Raw genomic sequence first — 27642 nt, 5'->3', positions numbered from 1 at the left:
CTGTTGGCTTTTACACAAAATTTGCTCCACTGTGTACAAGTTGTTTTGACATATTTAATTCCACAAGAGAATTCTAACCACTGGTTCTTTCATCAGCATTTATAATACTGCTATAATACTGTTCTCAATTACTTTTACTTTCATGGCAACTCTATTAATACAATTTTCTTTTAAAAAACATGATAAACTGATTATCTCTATGGCTATACATAAATAAGCTAAGTATATTCAAACCTCCCTTCATGCTCTTAAATTGGCTCTGTTTTAATCTTCGAATTGGGTGGTACCATATTGTGTGGGCACTAATTTTAATGTCTTTTAAATGCACATTTCCAATCTGACAACATAATACTTTTTTAATAATATAACTGTCCTATGGAATTATGTTTCTTATGTATCTCAAAGATGCTGTACTCTCATCACATTTTTTTTCCTTGTGTCTGGAAAAAAATTACTTCAAGCAGCCACTAAGTCTAATTACATTTGTCTATAGCCCCTACTCAGACAGTGAGCACAACTCTAGTAGCAGCAATTCTTTCATAATTTATCTTTTGCAGGTTATTACATTAGTGATGCAAGTTGTCACAATTACTGTTAGGTTCATTTGAGGATTTAATCAATGAATTTTGGGGCACTTAGGAATGCACTGAGCCTACAGACCATTACTTTTTTATCAGCTATTTATTACTTTACAGCAGTAAAGTCTATACAAGTTTATTACCTAAATATTTCCCAGCCAACTAACAAACTTCAAATGACATCTTCAAATGCCACATCAGCTGTATACTGGATGTATTTTGAACAACAGGCATTGTAGATGCACAATAAGATTTTGAATGCCATTGACTTACTCTGATGTTCCCACAGAGAAGCAGAAAGAAAACACTGTAAATTTCTGGAAACTAAATATTAATGATATCAAATACAATTGTGTTTTTGAAAGATAAAGCAAGATGAATCCACAATCAAACCTGGCTCTGAAAGTGGGTTGTGACAGCAACAGTATGTTGCCTTCTTTGGGGTTTTTCTTTCCCTTCTTTCCAATAAAATTTCCCCACTGATAAGAGCTGTGTGCCAGTACTCTTAGGACTCACAGCTCTTTACTATGTCATTCCAGTAGATGTTGCAGAAAGATGTATAGACTAGATTAGACTGCCTATTTTCCAAAATTATGAAATCCTGAAATAAAATAAGCTGAAGAAGACAGACTGAATGTTTGAATAAAATACCATAAGGTTCTACAAGAGACTGAAAGTCACATTTAATTGATAGTTGGAGGCTCTCAAATAACACCCTGATGACTATAAGACAACTAACTTAAGAAGAGCAGGAAAAGCACAGCAAACTCCTCATTTGGAAACAAAGTTTATCCTTCTATTTTCAGTATCTGTGATTACAATGTCAGTGAATTTATAGCAGCCTGTCTGAGATGCGTAATTCTGAAAAATATCATTTTGCCATTTATATTGCCTATCACTTTGAGGGAAAGTTGTTACAGGGCTGCAGCCAACACAGATATTTATTTCTTTCTTTTGAGAAGTAAGAATAAAAGCATGAAGAACAACACAGTGAAGAGAAAAAGAGGAACATGCTGGCATCCTTACTGACTTCCTGGTAAGAGAGATTCAGCAGCAGCCAAGGGCAACATCACATCCCACAGGACTGCCGGAGTGGCCTGCCCCTCTGTGCTTTGCATCATGTAGGTGCTCAAATGTTGCACAGAATTAGATCATATGAACAACTAACCAAACAGATACCCACTGTCAATTTACACAGATGGAACATAAATACCAACACCTGCTCTCTTACTCTGGCAGCCAGAAAAATGTCCCAGCTAAAGCCACGCTCACCACTCTTTCCAGAGCCCCCTACCAACTCTCCCTATCCTTCCTCTTCATGATAGCTGATGCCTACACTTCTGTAATTAGTTTTAAAACAGCAGAGCAGTAGTGGATTGCAGAGAGCACTTTACAGAAACTGCTGAATTAAAAAAACGAACAACCCTTTCCACTTGATATATTGTCAGGTAGATGAAACACCAAAGTAGCACAGCAGCACTAGGATGGCCCAATGTGTTGGGACTGCTGTCTTCCATTGAAGGTATCTAGGTCCACAGTCGGGTTAGAACTGTTTTTCAGGCACAGACACTTATTTCTGACCAGTAGTGTTCGCCATAAACTGGAATATATGTAACAATCATCCTCTGGCACCAGACACATCAGATTTTTGTTATTCCCAGGCTTAGTTAATGAGGAAAACCCCTTAAATCCAAGTGAAAGATCAGAGCAACATTTGTTGTTCACTATCACTATTTACATAGAAAGAAATTATGGGATTTCCCAGCAAGAAAAACTAAAATCTCCAGCTGAAACTAGTATGAAAATGGAGTCAGCTATCTTTTCCAAGAACATGAGGATGCTTAAACCATCCAAGGACCTTGGAAATTTATCATCTGACTTCAACCTCAACCTTTCGGCACAAACTAAAAAGAAAATCAAGACAGGCAACAAGAAACAATTGCTTTCATCACCTGAATCCCATTCTTTTTGATCCATATGCTCTGTGGTTTTCATTGCCTGAAAGCACCCATTATGAAAGATCTACAAGGAGACAGAGACAACTGCAATGTTACTGTTCTTCTAAATGTTAGTCTTACAAAAAGAAGAAAGAAAAATTATGTCAGAGACAAAAAGGTTACCTATTTCTTTGCATGTCTAAGGCTCAGACAGAGAACTGCATAATGTTCCTAAATTCAAGAAAGAAAACCATTAAAAGTAAAATACATTTAAAAACACAGTAAGAAATAAAAGTTGGATAGTGAAATCTGAATATATGAGGTAACAGAAGTAATTACTTTGCTCTATATAGCTTATAGAGAACAAATATTTAAAAATACTTCAAATGCAGAAAGCATTGTCTACATTAAGGCCATTTTAACAGATTGGATTATTTTGATATATTTCTTACTTGTTTTTTACTTTACAATCTAAGTTATATGAAGTGAGAAGACATTTTAAAAATAAAATATGACTGATAAACACTTCAAACAAGTTGATGTTTTCATGCTTGCTCCCTTTTTTTCAACATAGTCAAGTAAAAATGAATGGACCAAAAATTCACTCTGCAATTTCAAGTCTTTTGAAAACTGGCACATGAAGAGAAAAAATGCTGATGTCATTACATCAATGCCTCTGCACAAAATTTTCCCACCATTATCTTGAAAGCTCTAAATGACTCTCTTTGGGAAAAGAGAGTAGAGGTATTTTTAAATGCAGTAAATGGATAGAGGTTTTAAACACTCATATAAAGCATGTTCATTACAAATACTGGGGATTCAAATGAACATGCAGAGCTTCCCACTGTATGTACACGTGACAAACCAAATCTTCTTGTTGCACACCTTTGACTTAAGAAGCCTCCAAAGAATCGGGTAAGATATGAGAGGAGGCCATTCCCCTACCCTTTGGCATTCTGTATCTACACAAAGGGCAGAGCAGCCAAGGTCTGTTATATATTACTCTGAAAATATCCCACAAACAGTACATAAAAGCCCCATATTTCGGTCAAATCTATTCTAGAAACATACATGCAAGTACAGAATTAGACCAGTGGAAATTAACTAAAGAGTTACAGATGGCCCTGTATATAAAGCAGTAAAATATAAGAGAGACCATCTGGAAGTGTGTTTTGTCCTTAACTGGTTTTGGTTTTTTTTTAAAAAAAAAAATCCTTCTTTCTGCTTTTCCTTTTCTAGCTGCAAGTTTTCACTGTGCAACGAAACTGTGCTTGTTTTAGTTTCTGAAAAAATGAGGACTTGATCTATACACCTGCCAAGCTGGGAATCTGAAGTAGAGGTGCAGGCTAAATATTGAAGAAGCCAATATTTTAAGCAACAAACTTACCTGGTGATGCTTGGGATGTGTTTAAGGAGTACAGTTACAGAGTGAATCCTTACTGGTTTTTCATCATCAAAAAAGACACATATTTAATAAATAACTTGTTCAGGAAACAAGCAGATATTCTTGGAGTGAGATGAATGTAATTATTGTTGCTGACTTTAACTGGAACAACTTTTAAATGTAAGCATTAACCCAGCTTGTAAAAAAAGCACATGGGCACCCACCCTGTCTTGCGACAATTGCACAGCATTTGTGCTACCAGAGTCAGGTAGGGAATAGTGGGATCAAACACAAATAGTGAAACACTTTCGTACTGCCACAGTCATAGCAAAATGTCACCTGCTGAGGTGTAGTGAGGTAGAAATTTGGTACTGGCTAGTGAAGAGGTACTGAGCCTCCTGGGACTGTCAGCCTTGCTTCAAGTACCACATTTGCTGAGTTCTACCGTTTTTCACATGGATTAAAGGTCTACAGGTGTATGATACCTTAAACTAACAGTAAAAAATATTTAATTAGCTTTCATTTTCAGAGGAATGCCTTGCAATGAAATGTTAGAGCATATTTTTCCTGTCCTGAAGTATGGGAGTAAGTCCTGTTAGCATAAATGTCCCATTAGCGACATTGAATGCGGTATGGTTTAGATTATATTCCCAGGCTAACATGTTATGGCCCTGGACAAATAAAACCAAAATAAATTATATCCATCTTTCCATAAATTCCATTATAGCTTAATTGTAAGATTTTTTTCTTTCTTTTTTTTCTTTAATTTGCCATTTTTTTTAATATCCGAATTGCTTGCATGTGCTTTTTCCCTTCTTGCTTCTCCTCTGCTTTCCCTCTCTGAGTCAACACAGCCTGGCAATTTGTCATTATGACAGATGAAAATGGGGAGCAACTCAATGAGTTATTTTTTTTTAGTTAGTTAATATATCTGCAGCCCACAATTAACAGTATTACATACCTAACACTAAAATTACATACTGCATTTTCCTTACATGCTGCTGCATTACTCTTACATTCACATTTTTCCATCACACATACTATGGAGCAAAGCCACAGTGTGTTCTTCTGTATTAACAAATCAGGGGGTCTTCCCCACGTGGGGCAAACAAGCAGCATGAACAGCATCACTTGTTGTTTGTGAGACACACGCACTGCTACTATATCAGGTCAAGTGCTCTGTAACCTGCTTATCAGCAATTAACACTAGATACAGTTTAAGAGAACAATTCAAAAATGGTTTTGATTGATTGCAACCAACTGGCAGTGTAATTGCACTCAAGCCATTAGGAATCCAATTGAACCCTGATCGAGTACTTCATTACTCCTGCTCTTTTCACAAGGGCACACCATCCCAAGTAATATTTTATATGTTATAAAAGGTTAGGTTTGAAAAATTAGCATTACAAATGTCACATTTACTTCCAGCTGGAAATGTGCAACAATGTGTGACAATACTGAATAAAATGTTGAAACATGTTTTCCTTTTGTTTTACTTTACTCATTTTTGTAATACAACACTGGTTACTGGAAAATGCCTTACAGCTTTATTCAAAACACATGTTCAAAGATCTGAATGAAAAAAAGCTTTGACTCTCTCTGGAACATCTAACCAATATATCATTTGTGTGCTTCAAATTTTTTTTTAGTGTCAAGAACACTTTTATGTCTTTAAGATTTATTTAAACTAGTTTATTATATAATGAAGCTTGTCAGATCATAAGAACAAAGTCAAACAATATGCTCTATATCAAAGTATAACATTTAACATATAGATTTAAGTATATGTATCAAGTACAATGCAATCAAGCAGGGTTTAATCTGAAAATGCAAATGGTTCAGATTATTAAGGACACATCTGTCCTTTGAAGTAGAATTTAGGCTGTTTATCAAAAACCTGTGTGTAATTACGTTATTCCCTCCCACCAAACATTTTTTAGCCATGGATTTCTTGGTTTGAAAACCTTTAGGTTTAACCCCAGGGCCAAAATTTCATAGCCTAAACCACTAACTAAAATATAAACACAAACATAAATTTCAGAATGTACCTAATCACTTCTAGTCCACAAACTATTATGGTGGGACAGTCATTTTGATTACATTAATCTCATGGTGATAACAGGGTTGAATAAACTATCAAATATTAAATCTGAGTTTTCATATTCCTTTTTTCTCTATTTGTAAATATACATTGCTTCTCCTGCTACTGTGCAGGAGCCTGTATGAGACAAATAAAAAAGATGGGACTCTGCTTTCTTTTGCTTTGAACAACAGTGTCAACTTTACACATACATTCCTTATTGCCTAAGTGGCAAACACTCCTAAAATGCATAATATGTTTAATAACAATATAAACATAAAAACTACCTACCTCATTTTTAAACACTACTGTAAAGACCTGAGTAATTTGCAAATTAAACATTTTCAGTATTGATAAATTTAAATGTAAATTCTTGCAAAGATCAACAAGTGACTGCCTCAGCTGTAAACAGCACATACCTGCAGATTTAAACTCCAAATTGGAAATAGAACCTGCCATGCAAACAATCCATTAATCCTATTTTAAATGCATGGAAAATACTTAACAATGGGGATCTATATTGCTGTGATGCCATGCACAGATCTAGTAACTGTGCACACATAGTAGTAATAACTCTTATCACACACAGAACTACAAGTAAAACATTTGTGCTTTAAGACACTTTAAAAATGCCTTCTTCTGTACAAAATAAGGATCTTTTATGAGTTCCTGGAAATCTGAGTGTTATATTTAGTTCTTGTGAGTCTAGTAAAATGCAACATGCTACACAATTGACACTCATTAAAGTAGTTTCAAATGCTAAAATATTGCAATGACTACATAGTTGAAAAACATGAACTTCTTTAATATGCTTCATTTTGAAAGTCACAGGCCAGACATTAAAATGTTTGTTTCCTCTGTATTTAAGAAACAGACACTCAGGTCCTCACCTGTCAATACTTTTGAAAAGAGAGATTCTTAACTGCTCTTTGATTTTTTTGGATCTAGTCTCACAATGATAATTTATATATTTAGATCAAATATGCATAGGGCACACAAATGTGTAAAAAACTGAAAGGTGTTAATTTATTTATGATTTATCCTCTTTCCCAGTCCCACACAGAAAATTGCTGTTTCCTGTAACAAAATGCTGAGATGAGTGTTTGGTGTTCAGAAGCCAAGATTCCTACTCAGGACAAAGCTTCTCATCTTTCTAGAAATACTTCTGTATTTTAGAGGGAAAGAACAGTTTAGAAGAGGAAGAAAAGAAGCACTAAAAAGCATTAGCTCATCCTAACTTGGTTGGCTGTTTTCAAATATATATGTAGTCCCACTAAGCAAACAGAATAACTTTTAAAACAGACACCAATAGTTATTCTTTTTCACAATGCAGACATTGTTTGATGGAATTTACAAACCATGGGTGGCTTGTTAGATAAATAATAGAAAAAGAAGTACAGTATTACATTATCTATTTAGAATGCTATTTTGGGATGCTGGAAGCAATAACCAAGATTTAAGTGTTTTTACAATATTATATTAAAAAAATTAAACTACCCCAAACTATCTCATCTAAAATAATACATGTTCCAAATGGCAAGAAAAATGAAAGAGCATGAGAAGCAGAACAGTTACAGCAACCCCAGCATCAAGGCCAGTGGTCTCCAGACATGTTACTGAAAACTAAGCAAGGTTCACAGCAGGCTCAGAACGTCAACTAATCAGGCTCTGAGCAGCCAAAAACATAACAGAAACAACATCTTTTTAACTGTATATATTGGTATATGATAATCATGATAATAAACTGTTCCACATGAAGATAATAAACCCCAGTGGCAGATACAGAGACATTCATAATTGTTGGGAGAAAGGGAGTTTGAGTATGGTGGAGGAAGACAGAAAGATTGATGTAATAGTCCTACCCCAGGATTTCCTTGATTTTTTAGGCTTAGATCTCATTCTGAATATGTTTTAACACTAATTTATACATAAGATTCTTGCTTTTTTCATTCTAATCAAGTTTAAGAATCTGCATGCTGAACTCAGAAGCACCTATATTCTCCACAACATTTCTCCAAACATAAAGCATTTGGTCCAGATCCAAAGTAGGCTTTAGGTATCTAAACCAGGATTTAGTTTGTCCTGAGGTGCCTGAACTCAAACCTGTGAGCTACATTAGCCATGCTTAGCAGCCATTAACCCTGAAAGCAGCTTGCACTTTCACCTGAAAGCTTCTCAGCTACATGAAGTTCTCCCTCAGAGTCAGTAGAGTTCCCTGTGCCTCAAGAACTCTCTGTCTGTTTCCTACATAAGCTCAGCAGGAACCTGGAAAATAGGCAAAATACACTGAAATGTCTCTTAAGAAAATAATCAGAACAGTGAGTGCAGAAAAATTTCAGAGCAACTGGGGACACATTGACTTGGAAACATACATGGAAATACTTTCCTCTAGCTTAGCTGGTACAACACCTGCACAAAAAATGAGGTAGATTCTAGATCTTTACCCAGAGTCAAGCTTTGTTGAAGAAAAGACCATTTTTCAGTAATAAATTCAAAAATCAAGGGAAAGAAGAAGAAAGCAAGAGCCTGACTCTGGAGCTCAGCATCTGGTTCAAGAATGCTACTTCTTTGGGTTTGCTCCAGGAGCTACTTCTGTCTAACAACTGCTGTAACCAGCCATGTTATGCAGAAATTGTCATCCTCATTTCCCAAATGTATAGCTGGGCTCTTCTTTTTGTGCTGCAGACGTTTAAAAAATTGGTCCCTAGACTATGCTTTGTGGATGTCACTAATAACCTCCCTCCCCTTCAATCATCTCCCTTTGAGCAGTCTTCTGCTGTCTCCTTTTGAGCCAGAAAATCTCTTTTAATTACTCATAGTTAATTCCCAGAGAAAACCTACAACTTTCCTCAATAGTTCAAGTGATATCTTACACTCCAAATCAAATGTAAGATCAATATTTGAAGACATAATGGATTTTATGGTGCCTGCAGGTAAATTATCAAGCACAGTTAGCAGTTCGGTGAGTGCTCTCCTGTGTTGACAAGGACCTCATCTTCATCTCAAGAAAGAGAAAGGTTACTCAATTTCTGAAACTGAGCATTACCAGCATCCAAAAAACAAACCCAAAATATCCCTTGGAAATCAACAGATTTCCACTCAAATTTCAAGATCTCACATATTCTTCTCAGTCTTTTAAAGTCAGTAATTCAACAACTGAAGTTTACTAAGATGACAGTCACATAAACGGCATACCACAAATGAGAATAAACAATTAATGATGTAATTTGTCTAGTCTTTCATCAATTATGGTCAGGCATAAATTGAGGGCAGAAAGGAGAAGATGGTTTTATAGCAAGCAGACTTCTGGAACACTCTTTCCACAAAAATAGCAGCAGAGGGGGAGAGAAAAAAGTTCTATGCATTTTAAAATAGAACGTGATCTAATTCTTAAAAGGACAATGCGACGTCCTGTGATTGCGCAGGACTGAAGCAAGCGATACATGAGGTCTCTTCAGTGTCTTCTTCCTGTTATAGGTCCACACAAACATGCTGTACAGAAAAATTTCCTTCTTCTCTTCTCCAAAGAGCACCTAGCTTGATTATAATTTTGCAGTGGATCTTAGACCTTCTGGAAAGCTGTCAGCAGCTTCATTACTCAGAAAGGTGCAGATAAATAGAAGTTGAATTACAGATGCCGTTATACCGTAATACTGTGCTCAGCTTCCGGGTAAAATAAATCGCTTTGCCACACTGAAGAAGTCTATATGGGAAAACCATAGTCCTGTTAAAATAAAAAATGAGCCGAAAAGCCAGTCTGGACAAAAATCTAATTGTCAAGATGTGGCTGTCTGCAGCAGCACAAGTTTCTCTCTCGCAGTTGCGTAACAGGCTTTTTGGGTTGCAGTATTCTTGGCAGTCTGAGCAAGAACAGAGACTGTTCAAGTTACACAACTGCAATGTCATTAGTGGCTTCTGAGGAGTGTGCCCAGAGCTGCCCCAGTAAGTTAGCATTACACTAACACACGATGAGCTGCTCGTTGCAATGTCCCTGTTGCGCACACAAGCCAGGCTCCATCGCTGGTTCTCCTGCCCCGCATCCCGGCGAGCGGCGGGAGCGCTGCCCAGACTGCCCTGAGCTCTGTGCCTGCCCACTCCCTGCCTTCTTCCAAGAGCTGAAAGCCCATTCATTTTTATTCTTCATTTTTAGCAAGGTCAAAGGCTTTATTTAGATGCCATTTACATCAGTTATTAGTCCTTTTCACTGAGCAACTCACTCTCTGATCTGTGCTGGGTATTTCTGTCCATCACCAACTTTTAGGTGAAATCCCTGTCTTTGTTATTGTGTTTACTTTCCCATTTGCTGCATGTTCTTTTGCTCTAGTGATCAGCATTACTGATCATACCCATTTACCTAAGAAATTTCACTTAGTCACTCACTTTACAGCATGCTAAACCCATTTACTCAAACACCCACTCTGACATTATCAGAAGCAGTATCAAGTATCAATTTCCTGTGCAAGGAGATGTTTTTCTTTAAAACACTCAATAGGAGTAACAATAGTATGTAAAACCATGAACTGCTACTAGCAGTCCTGTTCCTATTTATTTGTTTTTAATACGGCATCATTCTTTTCTTGCACTGCAACAGGATCTGCAGGAGGTATAATAGCACCTCATGGTCAATTCATGCTTGTTTTTTTTTAAAATATTCAGCTGCTATGTGAGCTACAATATTAACTGCAGTCCCCAGTTATAACTCTAGAGGTTGTGGTACTGCCCAAAACACATCACAGAACTGAACTAAAAGTCTTCCTTTCTTACCTACTTTTCCCTTTGTTTTCTTTTTTAATTGTAGTAGATTATCCTTAAGGAAAAAATGACATATATATGAGATCAAAATACCAAATTATATTTAATAAAGCAATATTTTAAAAGTAATATTGACTTTTTTTACAAAAAAATCATGTCATGCTTTTGTCTCAGCATGCACCCTTTAAAATATCTAAGGGTCTTAATAGCCTCAGGACAGGATTTTTTCTATTGACTTTAATCATAGTTATACAGTACTGAAGAAAAATAGAAGGTGTCTAAGCTATGAAGAATACCGAGATGACAAGTGAAGTTAAACATGTAGCACTGGTACGAGCATCTGTGAGATGTCTAACATTCCTACTGCCAGAACATGAGCTCCCTTTCTGACTTCTCTCTTGCTGTAAAAAGCTGCAATGTCTGAATCAATCTCAAGTCTTGGACTTAAAACTACCCTTTCCCATTTTTCTGAAAATTAATAACTTAGAAATATTCTAAACCCATCAAGGAACGTTTTGATCAAGTGGATGAGATTTTCCAAAAGAGAACTTTGAAGTGTCCAGTCTCATTGATTCATTTTTTGGCAGCAGGGGTTGCCCCATTTGGAAAGTCAGTCCATTTTACAGCGTCTCAGAGAACCACCCTGAAGAGAATGCACTTGCAACACCAAGGTTTGATATTTACTTTTTAATTTTTTCAATTTTCTTTTCCCTCCTGATTGTTTGGTCAGAAACCCCACAGCAAATCAAAAGCTTTCACAAAGCAAGTGCTCCTGTTATGTCACTAAAAATCCACACTCTAGAAAGAGAAGGCATAAGGCATTTCACTTTGACATTTGTGGTTCCTGAAATCACTGGCATAAGGGAAAACATTTTCACTTAAAGGAGTCAAAATGATAACTGACCTTTCACTTATGCTGACCAAATGTATTATGTGCCACTCAGTCACTGGGATCTATCATTCTTAATTAGCATCTACACAATAAAACAGCTCAGTTCAGAAGTGTATTAATTAGTTTTATGACTCTGCTTTCTATTCTCCTGACTGTACAGTACCAACCATAAAAGCTGGGGCCTTTTTCAGCACAAAGGGGCAGTATGTGTTATGTGTGATTCATAAAAGTTTCATTAATATTTAAGTTCATGTGGTTTCGAGGAGCAGAAGGGAATGAGCTGTTTCTTCTTACTTCACACCCAGAGGATTTAGCTCAATTTTCAGGGTTGTACAAATCACACAGTGTGATAGGACAGAAAATCTGCTTTGTATATACACTTTGTTTCACACTGCAATCCAGGAACCAAAATAAAACCAGAAAAAATACGTCAGTGGAGGCAACTCTGTTCAAAATTCTGTGTACTGATACAGAAATATAATGGAGAAGAAATCAAAGAAGACACCACTCCTTTGAACAAGCCTTGGATAGAGGAGAAGAATCATCTACCATATTCTTTGTATTTAAATTAATGTGGGTTTTTCCCCTTTTTTTAATGATGTTGCAGTTCAAAGGACAGAGTGATAATAAACCGTCATTTGCTAAAATATTTCTCATGATGTGTCATTTGAGACCATGTACCTCACACCCAGAGTTTAGAAATATAATCTATCTCAATGAACTGGCTGCAAGCTGAAACTAGAAAGAAGGATTCATTACTCTTTTATTTTAGAGACCTGTCTGGGGCAAAGTGCATGACTATAGCTCAAAGGAAAAACAAAAGCAGCAGAAAGATGAAATACTGAAAGATTAAAAAAACCCTAAAACTTGCTTAGCGCAAATAAAATTGATGTACAAACTTGTAACCAGGAAATGTTATATTTTCCTGCACAAGTCACTTGGCCTTGAACACATGTTAGTTAGACACCAGGTTGGATATGGCTTTGAGCCACCTGGTCTGGTGGAAGGTGTCCCTGCCCATGGCAGCAGGGCTGGGACTGGATGACCTTTAGGGTCCATTCCCACCCTAAATATTCTGTGATTCTAATACATGCATACAGATTTTTAACTTGAAGAAACCAGTGTATTGGGACTGTCCAGTTTCAGTCCTGCTCTGCAGCTCTGGCTGATCCCACACGGCCTCGTTTTCAGGGAGGCAACCCCATCAGCACCAACAGGCAGATTGTGCTCTGAGCAAGTGCAGAGTGTGCAGGAGAGATTCACATCCCCGAGATCAGAGAGACCTCAGCTTTAAGTTTTCAAAGAAGAGAGAAATGATCAAGTACCTTTACCAGCTCTCTGCTTCACATGCTGCTTTCTTCCTTAGAACTCATCTCTACTGCAGAAGATATCTCAGGATTACAGAATCACAGAATTTTTTAGGTTGGAAAGTACCTGTAAGATCCTCAAGCCCAACCATTAACCCAGCAGAGAGTATTAACAGTCTAATCAATAGATTTGAATTGGCAAATATTTGGCCTTATGAGTATGCAGCAGCTGTACCTGAAGGGAGAATAAAGATTCAGAATATGAAAGAGTGAGATGGCCACCTTGATAATGACATTAAGTCAATTGAACTAAAGTGGATAGCTCTTTTTGCCAGTCCTGGATTATTTTTAGCATTAGCTCAGTAAAGCACTGATGACAGCATTAACCTGTTAATATGCACTAAGATAAGACTCATCTGTCTTGGAGCCAAGAAAATTCATATAGTAATATGGAATAGTAGGTTATGCAAAGAACTGGGGGGCTGCTACCTCCTGAGACGAGAAATCACAGGAAAAAGAATAAAAAGTTAGTTTTACCTTTCCACCAGTTTGGAAGGAGAAGAGAAACTAAGAAATACTGATGCTGATTTTAGTGAGACTAAGATTTCATTATTCATTTTTGGAAATGTCAAATTTTTGGTTGGAAAGGACTAAATTTCAAGTCCTTGCTACTGGATATAACCCAGTAAAGTGTATTTAATTAAAACGTGTGTTGGGCTAAAGCAGTCCTATAGAAAGACATCCCATTCTGATCTGAATAAATCAAGAGACCCCACTGGCAGTCTCTCAAAGCTGATCTTTTCTAATCTGAATTTATAAGAATTCAGCTTCTAGTCAGGAGTTTTCCCCATGGTTGAAAAAATATGTTTATTAGGACTTTGCATTTTGTACTCGGGAACATTCTATTTCTGGAAATGAAATAATCTCTGAAGTTTTCTTTTTCCTACAAGGTAGGAGGGCTTAACTATAAATATCCCCCAGGCATTTAGGGATATGTGGAGTGATGTGATTCATCTTCCCAAGCCATTGTTAGACTGAGAGAGCCCTTCTTTCCTGGGGATGGCTGAACACCTGGCTGCCCATGGGAAGGGGTGAATGAATTCCTTGATTTGCTTTGCTTGTGCACATGGTTTCTGCTTTACCTGCTCTTTATCCCAACTCACAAGTTCTCCCAGTTTTACCCTTCTGATTCTCTCCCCCAGCCTGACACAGGGGATATAGGGAGTAAGCAAGTGGCTGTGTGAGGTTGAGTTGCTGGCTGGGGTTAAACCATCACAGTGCTTTCGGACTTTTAATTAGTATTTGTGCATTTTTCCTCTAAACATTTCTAATCAAATGTCATTTCCCACTAACAGCAACTTTTTTTGAGATTTGTCAGTTAAGTCACTCTCAACTCTGTATGATGCTGGTACTTTACAAATCTAAATTTTAATGCAAGTATATGGCAAATCAGTTACCTCTAAGAAGCCTAAAAATACTTCTTATAAATGTCAAATACACGAGTTGAAATAGTTTTCTTCTCTGATTTGTGTACTTCTGTAAAAAACTAACTCAGGTAGGACCTAGCCTTCTTAACGAGACATACAACACTCACAAGGTTTCCTCTGGATCACAGTTCTCCTTAAATCACCTACAGTCAACTGGAGAAACATTCTGGTTCATGAAATAAGTATTACATCCATACATAGGATATAGTGAAAGAAGTTATTCTAAATATATCTACTTTGCAGTTAGTTTACTTCTGGTGAGACATGGAGATGAAATCTGGAATTAAAATGACAACTAAGAGGATAAACTTTTTCCATCATATGTCAAAGAATTTCTGTAATTTTTCTTTGTTCTTCTTCTTAGGGAAATTAAGTTTTCTTTAATACTTGTTGACACTCAGGGCTTCACCCTTCTGAAGTCTTGAAACTTGACCCCTATTTTGATTTTGAAATTTTTTTCTCTTTGCTTACAAAAATTTTTCCTCAAAAGAATTCTTCCATCAAGTCTAAATGGTAACACACTTTCAAAAAGTTACATAGATGGACAAATAACATGAGAAAGACACAGTCTTAACAGGAAACAAACCTGAAATGTGCTTTGTGTTAAAGGGTTGGAGGAATAATCAAATTACCAAAGATCTCTTTCGTGCTGAATGATTGACAAACTATAATCTTGGCAAAGACAGATTGTCTGCTCAGCCATACATGTGCATACCTGTTATGTTGTGTTAAACATTAGGAGCTACTTTCCACTTACATGAAGCACAAAACCCTCAGAACAAAGCAGTAAATCCTTTATAGACCAATAATAGCTCATTGGGCTATTTAAAAAAACTGAACATGTTTTCTCCATTTATTATTCTAAGCTTTCCACTAAGGTTACAAATACCTGATCACAAGAAAGCCACAAGAGTAAACCTGAAATCAAGAACCCTACCAATTCAAAATAGATTAACCAATAAAATAGCCCATCTCCTCTCAAATCAAAAGAAATCAACTGATATGTAAAGAAAGAACATAGTTCCATTTACAGGTGAAATATGTCAGATCAAAAAGATAGTTTATATAAGCTAAGCTCAAAATAATAGCTATATGTTTTCATTAAGCATTTGATCTCACTGTTAACATTTCTAAAGTATCTGATGGCAATATTCTGCTTAAAATAGAATAACTCTTCATTATTATTGTTATTCTTACTACTACTATTATCATTTTCCTTTTTAGATTCCTCAGTGATACCCTTCAGACAATTATTCATTTGTTCAGGGCACAGGTTGCTGCTGCTGCTCTCATCTGTAGAAATATGCTGGGAAAATAGCAGACAGTAACTTCAACCTTTACCCAAGATGCTACAATCAAGGGTTTACTTGAACTTGGGGCCTGATCCATTTAGTACACCAAAGAGAAAACTTTGCTACTTCACCACTCCCTCTGATTTCAACATCATGATTTAAGGACTTTGCCTGGTCAACTCAACCCTTTGGGCGCTGTTCTTTATTTTCCATTGCACAAAAAAAGTGACTAGCTATTTCAAATCCCTTACAGCCAAGGGAGGCTCCATCAAGGTGAAAGAGAAATTGGCAAGAGACTGTATTGCAGATTTTTATGCATATTATTTTGGGCAAGACAGCAGTTACACCTTCCAAAGAGGAATCAGGTGTGCCAATAGGTAACTCAGGATCTGTCAGGGAGAAACTGAAAGGTTTGCCACTTTCCATCTCTGCAGCCTCATCATCTGTGACTGTTTCAAGAAGACCCAAGGAACTTTCTTCCTTGAAAACGAGTCAGTCAGGAGAACATTGGGTATATCACAAGACTGGCCTTTAAAGATCCATGAGACTGTGAGAATGTTCTTCCTCCTGTATGTATGTTTACATCCTCCTTTCCCACATACTCCTCTTGTGTTGTTTTAACACAAACACAACAAAACTGGCAGCAGTTACAGCATCAGTTCTTCTATGGCAACGTTCCAGCAGAAGCACCTGAAGTTACACTTAACTTAGTCTTAAATTTTGCCTACCTCTGGCTTGTGCAAGAAGTGGTAAAATTGAAACTTTCTCTATCGAAGAGAGAACACATGAAAATAATAAATACAAATTAAAGTAGCAAGGAACTATTTAAGGTGGCTGTCCATCTTACATAATGCTCATCATAAGGTCCCTCACTACTGAACACTTAGATGTGCTTTTTGGCAGACCACAGAGATTTCCCTCCACAACAAATGAGCTTAGTGTGAAGGCATCTAAAAACTCCTTCTTCTTTACCATGTCCCTCCTCAGTCGAAGGAGGAAGGAGGAAGTTTCATGTGGGAAAATGTAAATTATTTACAAAGAGTACTGATGTGTTGGAAGAAGCAGTTGCCCTACAGGACCTGGCTAGCTCTGACTGGGGAGGTTTTGGAAAGAAGCTGAGTTGCCACACTTTACTTGCATCAGCCAGGCAGAGCCTGAAGATTCTCCCTTCATTGATTACTCCTAGAAGAGGATGAAGTTTCTCCACACCCAGCTGCCTTGCCAATCTCCTCTGCAGAAAAATTCCTCTCTAACACCAGATCTAGAGATTAGTTCAATTCTGTGTGTGTGAGTTAATATTATTACAGTGCTTTCTGACAGCAATTCCTAGGACTCCCTCTGTAGATTCCCCCAAAAATGAATGAGCCCCTGAAAGATTCCATTGTTCTCTAATTCCCACTTAAAGACATAATCCGTATTTTACGCCATAAGTGATTGACACAGAGAGGACTCTTACGCCACAACCTGAAGATTAGAGCTTAAATGTTCCTGGTAATAAAAATGGAGACCAAGGATGTATTAGCAGAATTATTTCTAAATAAATTCTTTCCAAAGCTTTCTGTCGTCTATTTCAAACACTATTTTGGGGTCACCAATGACTCACATTTCCTTTAGCTGTTTCACATGCATAGATCTTTCTGCATTTTTTCAGCCTTATGATGCAAGGGCGAATGACAAGAAACAGTGCAGCAAATAGTACATTACACCTTCTCCAAGGAGATTACTTTTAAGTCTTATTGCATGTTTAAAGATTTTTTGCTTAATATTTTAACTAGATAATTGCCATGGTAATAAAAAATGAATTTTTAAAAGTTTGATTTAGATCAAATTCTGATTTGTGAGAAGATAATTGACAGTGAATGCTACAGGAAGTATAGAAGGCAGCACAGACTTGAGCTCACACCCAGCAGCTCATCCTGACTGCTGCAAAGTAACTTCTGAGCATCTTTGTGAGCGGACACCTTATCTGTGCGATGGCAGAAAAATTCCTTAAGAACATAAACTATTGATGGCACCCTTGTGCTTATCCAGTCTCATCCCCATCTTACAGTTATTTATACAAGCAGGTCCCCTAGCTGGCAGCTGAAAAGAAAACCATTTGGACACAGCTCATTTCCTCTTTTGATCACCCATATTTTTATTCATTTGAAAGTCCCTGTAGTTCAAGTATTTTTAAAAGCAATGACTACTATAAAATAAATTGATTATTTCAAAGCTCTTACCTAGCCCAAATAACAAAACTCTAGAAATTCACAGCAGCTGAATTTCCATCTCACCCCATGCTAAGAGTCTGAACAGAGGACTAAAGTGAATACAGAGTTTCATGTTAGTCTTGGAAAACGGGTGGACTAGGTTGCTGTCTGGGACTTCAAGTGAAACTCAAGACCAGAAGACCATACTAATTTTCAAAAGACTGTTTTACAAGGAATGACTTCCCTCTGTGCATGGAAGAGGGAACTCATCAGGTCATCAGAGCACACCAGAGAAGCTTCACTGACTTCAGCAGACCTACATCATTCTGTACAATGGCAGAGGAGCCTTACATCAGGAGTTATACACAGAGTAACTTGCTGGCTCCATCAGTGGGCCTGAAAACCAAATTGCTTTCTCAGAACTTTACAGCAGGATTCACACTCAATCCTTTGTGTCAGTCACTTTACAGAATCTGGAAACTGTTTCACTCACTTTCACTTACATTTCTAATGACTTTGCTGATGCCTGGACATCCTCTCAATACAGAATGTTCCAGACTTGCCTCAGGCCCTTAAGACAAACCAAATGGGGTACTGGCAGCAGTTATATAATATTAATTGCAAATGGGGTACTGGCAGCAGTTATATAATATTAATTGCAAAATTGTATTATTTCTCAAAATGAGCTTTTTCTGGGTATGAGAGGTAAGCTAGAGAAATGTAACAAGACAGAAAGCAGTTTATTTCACGTCACAGATGTTTAGCTTTTGCCTTGCTTATATATCATGGAGAACATGACAGGCTTGCCATGTGCAGAGCTAAGATCAGACATGTTCTACAAGCCTTTGTAGTAGAGAACTTAGATTTTGTCAGATGAAAGAGGTCTTGCTGCTTTCAGAAAAACAGTAAACCCTGTAAAAATGAGTTCCATGCAGTGAATTATTGCTCACAAGGTAAATTTTCATGACTTATTTCTTTCCAAGACAACTCATAAACATTCAAGTCCTCCTAGTCTGTGGAGCTGCCAATTGTGGTGATCTTCCTATTAAACATCAAATTTTCTAATCTTTTGACCATAACTAGAAATTTCACACAGAACCACCTAGAACTAGAAAAAAAAAAGCTGAGAGTTGTATGAAAGGTAGCTTACAACACATGTTGTTTTCTTTTTATTCGTTTTCTGACAGACTCAGAGAAAAATGTATGCACCTTTAATGAAAAAGAAACATCATCTGTGACCCACCTTACAAGTCCTATATTTCCATTTACATGAAAAAGAGTTGTTCCACATGAAGGAGATCTAGTTTAGAATTTTTTGTTACCTAAACCTAAGAGGTTTTCAGCCCATAGTCCACAAATAATCATATAACAAAGGAATTACTTCATTTCTGAGTGAACATTAAAGGATAAATTTTCTGTGTAAAAAAGAAACAAAATATAAACAGTGGATTGTTCCATAAATATTATGAAAGATTTTTCTTGTATCTGAAAAGTATATAGCAATTACCACAAGCTGATGCATCATCTCTCCAACCCACTTTCTTTTTCTTTATAGAAAATTTATTATTTTCTATAATAAATTTCATAACTTTAAAAAGGGAAAAAAGTGGGTTTTATCACACAGTGCTTCCAGAATTCCAAAGCAATAACATGAAAGTGCTACTTTTATTTTTTAATAAAGTAAAATTAACTTAATCTGAACATCCTCAAGGCAGTAAGGATATTATTTTTCATCATCACAAACCAATCCAACTGTTTCTCAGTTTTTAAGAACTACTTATATTTTAGTATGAAAATCCAATAACTCCTCCTATTTTTAAATCCATTACTTACACTGTTTAGTCACATCATGCTGCTGGCATAGAGCATCACTGTTAAATATTGAAATCAAAGTAATTTTCAGTTACTGTCACATCCACTATCCATTCATTATCCACTGGGCAGAATTCAAAGATGAGTGCAGGAATTTAAGAAAAATGATCTGACTAATAAAGAAAGAAGCACAGTGGGTACAGGATGAGAAGCCAATGCACAGACAAAGCTGTCATGCTCAAGTCAATGAGGAGCAACCAATCTTTTATGACCAGGCATTTAGACACTTGGGACTGCATCACAGCAAAGGTGGTGAAAGTTTCATATCTGAATACATGTTCCAACAAGTTTGTAATTATTACTATTAATTTGGGATTGTTACTATGCATGTTACGATATATTTTTTGAATATGACATTATTGACATGTCTAACTGTACTTACATTTAAGCAACCCTTCTTAAAACTTTTTCCCATTTAACATTTCAGTATAGAATAAACCACCAGCCTTATCCATCACTTACACATACTCCCACGTGCACTCGCAGTCAGATAACAAGGCTACACTACAAAAAGAACAAAATCACCTCCCCTGTCCATTAAGGAAACTAGAATTAATTCCACTGATCTGCACCCAGGCATCTTTAATTAAAAGATCATAAGCATATAAGTGGCTTTGATTTCTTATTCTAATGTCCTCCTCAATTATTTATTATACTCACCTTCTCACATCTGTACACATTTTTCTTTTAGATGAATATAAAATATAAATACTGTTGCACTTCTGAGTATTTCCAACTGCAGTGCAAATGTTATTAACCTGTTATTCACCTTAGGCAAATATACCTGCAAGTCAGCCAAAGTGAAGCTACGTGATGTTGAGATATTGGCTATGCTGAATATATCTACAAAGCCATCTGAGCTTTTGCAATGCTCTTTACCCACCTGATACCTGAATAACCACAAGAAAGCTTCTGTATCAGCTTTTTCAGCAGCTCAATTCTTCTACTCACTATTCACTGTGCTAAATCACAGCCTGGGAGGTTTTCCTTCCATGTGCAAGAGTGAATGAAGTTTACAGGGCCTTTAGTACTTACCAGGTGTCAGTGCCCCACTTCCATCCAGTCAGGAAAGCTCTAGAAAGAACTCAGCAGTCTGTACTAAAGGAAAATTGGGAGCAAGCCTCCAATTGTATTTCACTACTCATGTAATTTACAAAAAATAAACAGCAGCTAAAACGTTCCTGGGCACACCTACTACATTATTTGTTGGCTGAATTTGTTGATGAATGGCTCAGCCATTTGTTGATGAATGGCTCAGTTCTATCCCTAAAGAAAATAAGAATAGTTAAACTGGTAATCACATTCACAGCTCTGAAATTTAAATCCAGGACTGTGGTATGTCTGCCCTATCACAAAAGGTCTCTGAAAACCCTTACTAAGTAAATCCAGTACTGTCAAGTGTACAGAGTTGGTAAAACAAAACCAGCTCACCACAGTTTTTATTATAAACAAACATTTGCTGAAGATGCTAAATCAATATCTATGTGCAAACAAAAATATTCCATGAAAAAGTTCACCGAGAGGGAGCCCCATTTCATTACAGAAGACAAGAAGGTCTTCATAATTTTTCTTTTTAGCATGGATAATTTTATTTAAAAGAACACGTGTTTGTATCGGCACAGAAGCTGAAAATCAAACTATTAAGGGTTCTGGATAATAAATTACAGGAGACTTTTTTCCTAAATGATGGGAGAAGTTATATAACTTCATTCCTCTTCTTGGAGGGATAGGATGGATAGACAAGACAAAGGAAGGGCTTGTTCATGTTCTAAGAAGCAGGAAAAAACTTCTAGAAAATAAAACTATCTGCAGTTTCAGAATACTTGAAGCTTTAGCAAGAGCAAGGAACATACAATGCTATTTTGCTGAATAAAAATTAAAATCTTTTGCTCAATTAGTGAGCAAGAATCAAACTGAGTAAACCTTGCTGAATTCAAATACACCTCCATCCCTTCAAATACAAGAATCCTGTGAAGAACATATTAACCTATCCAAATGTGTACATAGAAAGGCTCAAGGGTTCATGACCAGTCCCTGGACAAAAGCATCACTTTTGGAACATCCCCTTCCACTCCTGGAACTGTTCCAGAATGAGACAGACAGGAGAGCTGGTCCTCCTGCAACATGGACTGTCACTTCCACCATCACAAGCAGCCTGGGTTAAATACACCACTAAGATGACATCAGAGATAGGGAGATATGGTATTATTTCAGTCAGGGTAGCCATTGGGAGGAAATCTGTGCTTTAGATTGCATTGTAAGCATACTTTTCTACATGAACAGATAAAAAAGCAGAGATTACGAAGCATTCATTGCAAAGACCTTATGCTATCTGAATTCATGATTTTTCTACAGATGAAGACTTTCATGTCGCTCAGGCAATAAGCAAAATTAAACTTTGGTATTTCAAAGGATGACTACAGGATTAAACACCATTTTCCCCAGTGGACCGTGAGATGGGTTTGCATTTTAAATTTGTTCTTAAATGCCTTAAAAATTTGGTAAAATTGCATTAATTGTAACTGGATTCATTGAAATCAGACTGATTAAATAGGACATTGACTATTACTTTTTTTTTCTAGATTGGTTGTCCATCCTATGAAAGTCTTATTATGTAATCTGAAAAGTACTGCTGACCACTATCTGGAGATCAAAGCAAAAACCCAATCCTCTTCCTTGGCATTAAATGACATCTGCCATTTCCACACTAGTATGACCAGTACTATCTCTGTTTTCAGGATAAAGAGTTTCTTCTACATTGATCAAGATTTCAGTTATAACAACAAGTGGTCTATCTAGAAGTGAATCTTGGGTTAAAATGCATTCTACAAAAGGGTTCTAGATCTTCCAGAAGTTCAGAAGCATAAAGTCCAGAAAAGCCTCATATAAACTTCACAGAGAAATTAAGAAGAGAAATATATATACACATTTTCTACTTTCAGCCTGTTTTCCCTAATTTGTATTACATGGCAAAATTACCTTTTTTCACATAGGAAGGATCAGTTGCATAACTGTTGAGCTTTTGCCCTGCTACAGAACCAGCATATACTTTAGAGCAGCTTATTATTATACCTGCATGTATTAACCATTTATTTTGATGTGACAGATGATTACTTAGCAGTAACAAATGTCAAGTGGGCAGAAGTCTAGTAAGTAAAGCTGAATAAGAAAGTACAGAGGTCAAGGCTGCACTTAAATTCTGAAGCTTCTTTATTCTCAACCTGCAACTCACACTGTCTGTCACCTTGCCCAGGTGCCAATCTAAACCAGGTCCCTCCTGAATACTGATGTTTACTTGCCAACTCTTCCATTCATTCACACAAGATGCTGATCTAAGCTAAGCAAAACTGCCCTCCTCTGATGCCCCTTGTGCTTTTGTGCATATTCATACACCCTAACATGCTCCTTCATTGCCTCTGAGAACCTACAAGCAGTACATCTGGAAGGAGAAGAGGAATAACACACCTAAGAAAGGATAAAATAGAAGAGGGAGTCTGCTGGGCAGGAGGAGGCTCTGCAGCCTTGCCTGCTGCTTGAGACTCCAAAAGACTCTACAGCAGTGGGAGATACTCAGCTAATATCCTGACTGTGAACCTACAGCTTGCTGAGAGACTGTGAGGAACAATGTGCATGCTTCTAAGAGTCTTTAAAATAATCCTTCCCATGAATTTCTCAGGATAAGTCTGCAATCATTTAAAAATATCCTTTATAAAAACCCGCGAGGCGCAGTGAGACAGCCCCATTACCACCCATGCTGAGGCTGCTCCGTGCCACCGTGCAGTGTGACACACATTGTGTCCCTGCACTGGCCTGTCATCCACACCCCGCTGCTCAGCTGAAAAATGCCCAATGCCAACATTTTACCATGCCAGTGGAAATACATTTTTTAGCTCATTTCCACATGTGGTTTAAATGAAGAGTTCAGGAGAGTTCTCTATTTAAAGAAAGTGATTGAATCCACTAACACCAAAGATGAGAAAAGAAGAGTAAACTTTAAAAAAATTAATCATTTTGCTTAAAATCACTTATGTGTATTTCAGAAGCTATGTTTCAAATGCAGATGTCAATATAGTTTCTTTTTGTTAATGATTCACTTTGATAGTTTTAATACTGCATTTTTCACCGTTTCTTGGAAGTTAAACAGAGTTAGAGATATACAAAATACATGAGCCCTGTCTACCACTAATTAGTCAAATATATTTATTCATCTTGTAAATACATGGAAATATTTTCGTACATTTTTTATGCTCTTATTAGGTCTCTTAAAAACTTGTCTTTTTTCTATTCTCTTTTTTTTTCTGACTGTATTCAAAATATTTATTTCTAAAGGATGGACCTGAAGTGTCAAATCCTAAAACCCAAGCAAGGAAATAGTTTCCAATGAAGATATGGGCAGTAAACCTCTGATGTCTCTCTCCTTGCCTGCAAGTCAGCCAGCAGCAGAGCCAGTGTATTTAAAAGAGCCCTAAGGGGTCCTTTCTCTGGTTTCTCCAGGCCCTGTTGTGCTTTCTAAGCCTGCACACAGAGAGGTTTTGGGGTGCAGGAAGGAGCTGTGTCCCTGCTCCCTGCTCTGGAGCCACGGCCGGCACCGCGCTCTGCAGGGAGTGGGATTCGCCCCTTCCCTCCAGAAGGCACAGAGCAGCATTTTGCTAAAAAGGGAGAGATTTCACAGCCTAACAGCACTGGGGTAGTGTTAAACAGCAACATGTCTGAAATTAAACACCGAATTTGAAGGGGGAAAAAAAAAAAAGAAAAGAAAATGCTCAAACATTTCACATCCTCCCCAGGAGATTTTCCCAGCCTACTCCTTGCCTGCCCAAACCCCCTTATTCCATCAGTGCATTAACAAAGCCAAGGAGCTCACGCTGTGGCATCTCATCGGAGGGCACTGGAGTTAACAATGAGACTGTGAGCTCCAGTGGCCATGGCAACAGTAGCTAATTCTTCTTCCCAATCAGGGTGGCAATTCTCTCCCATGGCTTGAATCAGTTACAAAACAAAATACTCTCAAAGACCTTTCAGAGCCAATAGCCTTGCAGTTAATCTGCTAATAGGAAATAATCTGCAGCTAATATACACATTCCAGGGCAGCAGTGTGTTTTCTTAATACTTTGTTACATGGGCCTCTTTCCAAAGAAAGCAGAGCAAAGAATAGAAAACAGACATTCATTAAAAACAGCATAATACTACCTGGCCACTATTAGTGCCTGAAACGTGCTACAACTTGCATGGCTCTTAAAATGGTGATTTGGAGTGACAGCACTAGATAGACTGAGCTCAATGCAATTAGATCAAAAAAAAAGTTACATACAGTATTAGTTAGCAGCTAGTTCATGTGAAAAATCAGCCTTGAAATGATTTCCACATTGCTCTCTTTTCATTTAAAGCATCTAGTGAAGAAAAGCACTGAGTTGACAGGAATGTGCATCAGTAAAAAACAATCCTAGATGAATACATGAAAACAGATACTAATAAACATTCACTTAGAGCGTACTTATCTAACTGTGTCTGATGGGAGTTTAGCCATACATTCTCCCACCTAGCTTAAACACAGGAGTAAACAGCAAATGGATGGTGGGTGAGAAAGCAGTGCTGAAAAATTAACAGTGAATCACCAATTTTGCATTAGTCATGTCAATAAATCTGCACAACATGCCTTTGCTCCAATTCACCAAGGGCAGGACTGCACTTCTGAAAGCTGGAGAATATTGGCTCCACTGTGTTGTGTTCCAGGTGCAGGCACAAAGGCAGGGTGAGCTTCAGGAACTCAGACATTGCCATCTTACATGTGTAATTCAGAGATGCAGCAGTACTGTTGGATTAAGGAGAGAATTACACCTCCATTCCTAGCAAGTCCAAATGCTGCCAGTGGAGATGGTTGTCACAGGAAATAACTCTCCCAGCTTTACAACCATGTACGTTCACCACATCCAACCCAAACCATCTCTGCACCACCAGCACAGTGCAAGTGAAACTAAAAGTCTCTCAGTGCTCAGGTATATTTACACTTTTCTTTCTCATTCCCCTCCATGGGTAAAGCCAAGGACACCTGGTCATGTCAGGCCACTGCACAGGCATCAAACAGAATTAAAAGATGGATTGCAGATTCTGGCAAGGACTGAGAGAGACAGAAGTGACTAACACATCGGGCAGTGCAGTGCAACAGATTGTCTACAACTATCTGCTACAATTGTAGAGGCACCTCTCATTTGGGATAGCAAAATGTTTCATTTCTACACCCTCTTGTAAACTTCTGAAACTTCCATTAATCAGGGTGACATTTCATAGATTTTTCTCTTGTTCCTAAGATGACTACTCTTCACTGTAATTTTAAGGTCTAACATATAAAAATTCTATGTCTACAATAAATATAAAAGCTGATTTATTCTAAATGAAGAGAACAAAAATTGTGTCTTTCCACTATGACCTTATTTTTACTTTATTGAAAACAGCTTAAGTATTGAAATGTGAAAAGGAAGGCAGCTCAATGTAACAGCCAAACAATTTCAGCAGCAAAAACACTTCAAATGTTCCAATTCAGGAATATTGTGCAAGTATTCAAGCCAAAGGCCTTTAAGAACAGCAGCTCTCCCTGTTCACAGATATGAGAGATACAGTTTAAGAAATGTTCAGAGCATGGCTAATGGTGGACGACTTTCTCCACAACTGTGCCTGTATATATTATAGTGAATTGCTGTAGTCTCCAACTATCTCAAGATTTCATATCATGCAATCCATTTCTACTCTGTGTGTCATGCTCCAGGTATACTAGGTGGTTTGTAAGAATGAGTGAAAATTGGTCACCCACCCATCTTTCCACTGACTGACAGGGAGCTCCTCCTGTATTTGGGGCATTTATGAGAGCTGTTTCCTGTATGAGTTCTTTCTGAAGTCAGGAGCTCCTGCTGCGTGTCCTGGGGCAGAAAGCTCCCAGGACAGGATCTCTTCACAAGGCAGTCTGTTTCCCTGAAACATCCAGGAACATTATCTCTGCACATCTGTAAATTTGTCTGAAACAGGCTGAAATGCTGACAAGTCTGGGTAAGAGCAGGAGGAGCAGAAATTACTTTACAGACATATATAAACATCCTTCCCTTCATAAATGCAAGAAAAGGATTGCATAAAGCCATGTTACAATGTATACAAGCCCAATGCACAGTGATAAATCAAATTTTGCTTGACCTTGTTCAGAACAAGTAGTTTCACTGCTGGTCTGCAGTTTATACATGAGCATTTAGAGTTTGGTGACAGCTATTTTACACAAACTGACCAACTGCACAATCTACCTTTTTTTGTTTGTTTATTTTATCCTGAAACTGAGGTTCAATCTTATCCTCAAAACAGTCTGACTCATTCTAAGCACACTCTGAAAAGAGAATGGGATTTCAATAGTGGTCAGCACTAACCTACTTCTCCTCTCCAACCATTGGCACAATAAGTAAATGCTCCTTGATTTTGATGGGAGAAACAGAAACAGGTCATTGCTGAGGGCTCTTGAAATTCCACCAGAATCTCTAAACAGGTCGAACATGCTGCAGTCTCACTGCTGTTTATCCCTGACAAATCCAGACTGTGTGGTATCTGTTTATCTTGATATACAGTTGCTTGGGAGGAGATTGTGCAAATAGGCACAAACACCACCTTTTTATCACATTTTGTCTTTCCCCCAGTACTGGAGAGTGATGGTTTGGTCCAGTAATGTGCTTGCCTCCACATTTCAATTCTTGCACCTTCTCTGTCTCAGTGAGAAAGAAAAAAAAAGGCTGTCTGAGTCACTGTGTATTCCAAGTCTTTGCTTGCTGAGAGTCTTGAATGTTGCCCATTTCTTAGAAAAAAAAGGAGAGAGGCAGAGTAAGGAATAGAAAAGAA

At 37.4% G+C, this 27642-nt stretch overlaps 1 protein-coding gene and 1 long non-coding RNA gene across 8 annotated transcripts in view; one reads left to right on the top strand and one right to left on the bottom strand.

The window, feature by feature from the left end:
• The window catches only part of LOC134430606 (uncharacterized), a 7212-nt gene extending 4426 nt beyond the window's left edge, over positions 1 to 2786 (top strand). Inside the window, exon 4 of the long non-coding RNA XR_010030856.1 lies at positions 1541 to 2786. This is a non-coding gene — a long non-coding RNA (uncharacterized LOC134430606). The remainder of the gene's footprint in view (positions 1 to 1540) is intronic.
• The window catches only part of TRPS1 (transcriptional repressor GATA binding 1), a 211201-nt gene that overhangs the window by 36610 nt on the left and 146949 nt on the right, over positions 1 to 27642 (bottom strand). The window lies entirely within an intron of this gene.

The sequence above is a fragment of the Melospiza melodia genome, chromosome 1 (genome assembly GCF_035770615.1).
Source record: "Melospiza melodia melodia isolate bMelMel2 chromosome 1, bMelMel2.pri, whole genome shotgun sequence".
Classification (NCBI taxonomy): Eukaryota; Metazoa; Chordata; class Aves; order Passeriformes; family Passerellidae; genus Melospiza; species Melospiza melodia.
This window is presented reverse-complemented; position numbering and strand designations above follow the sequence as displayed.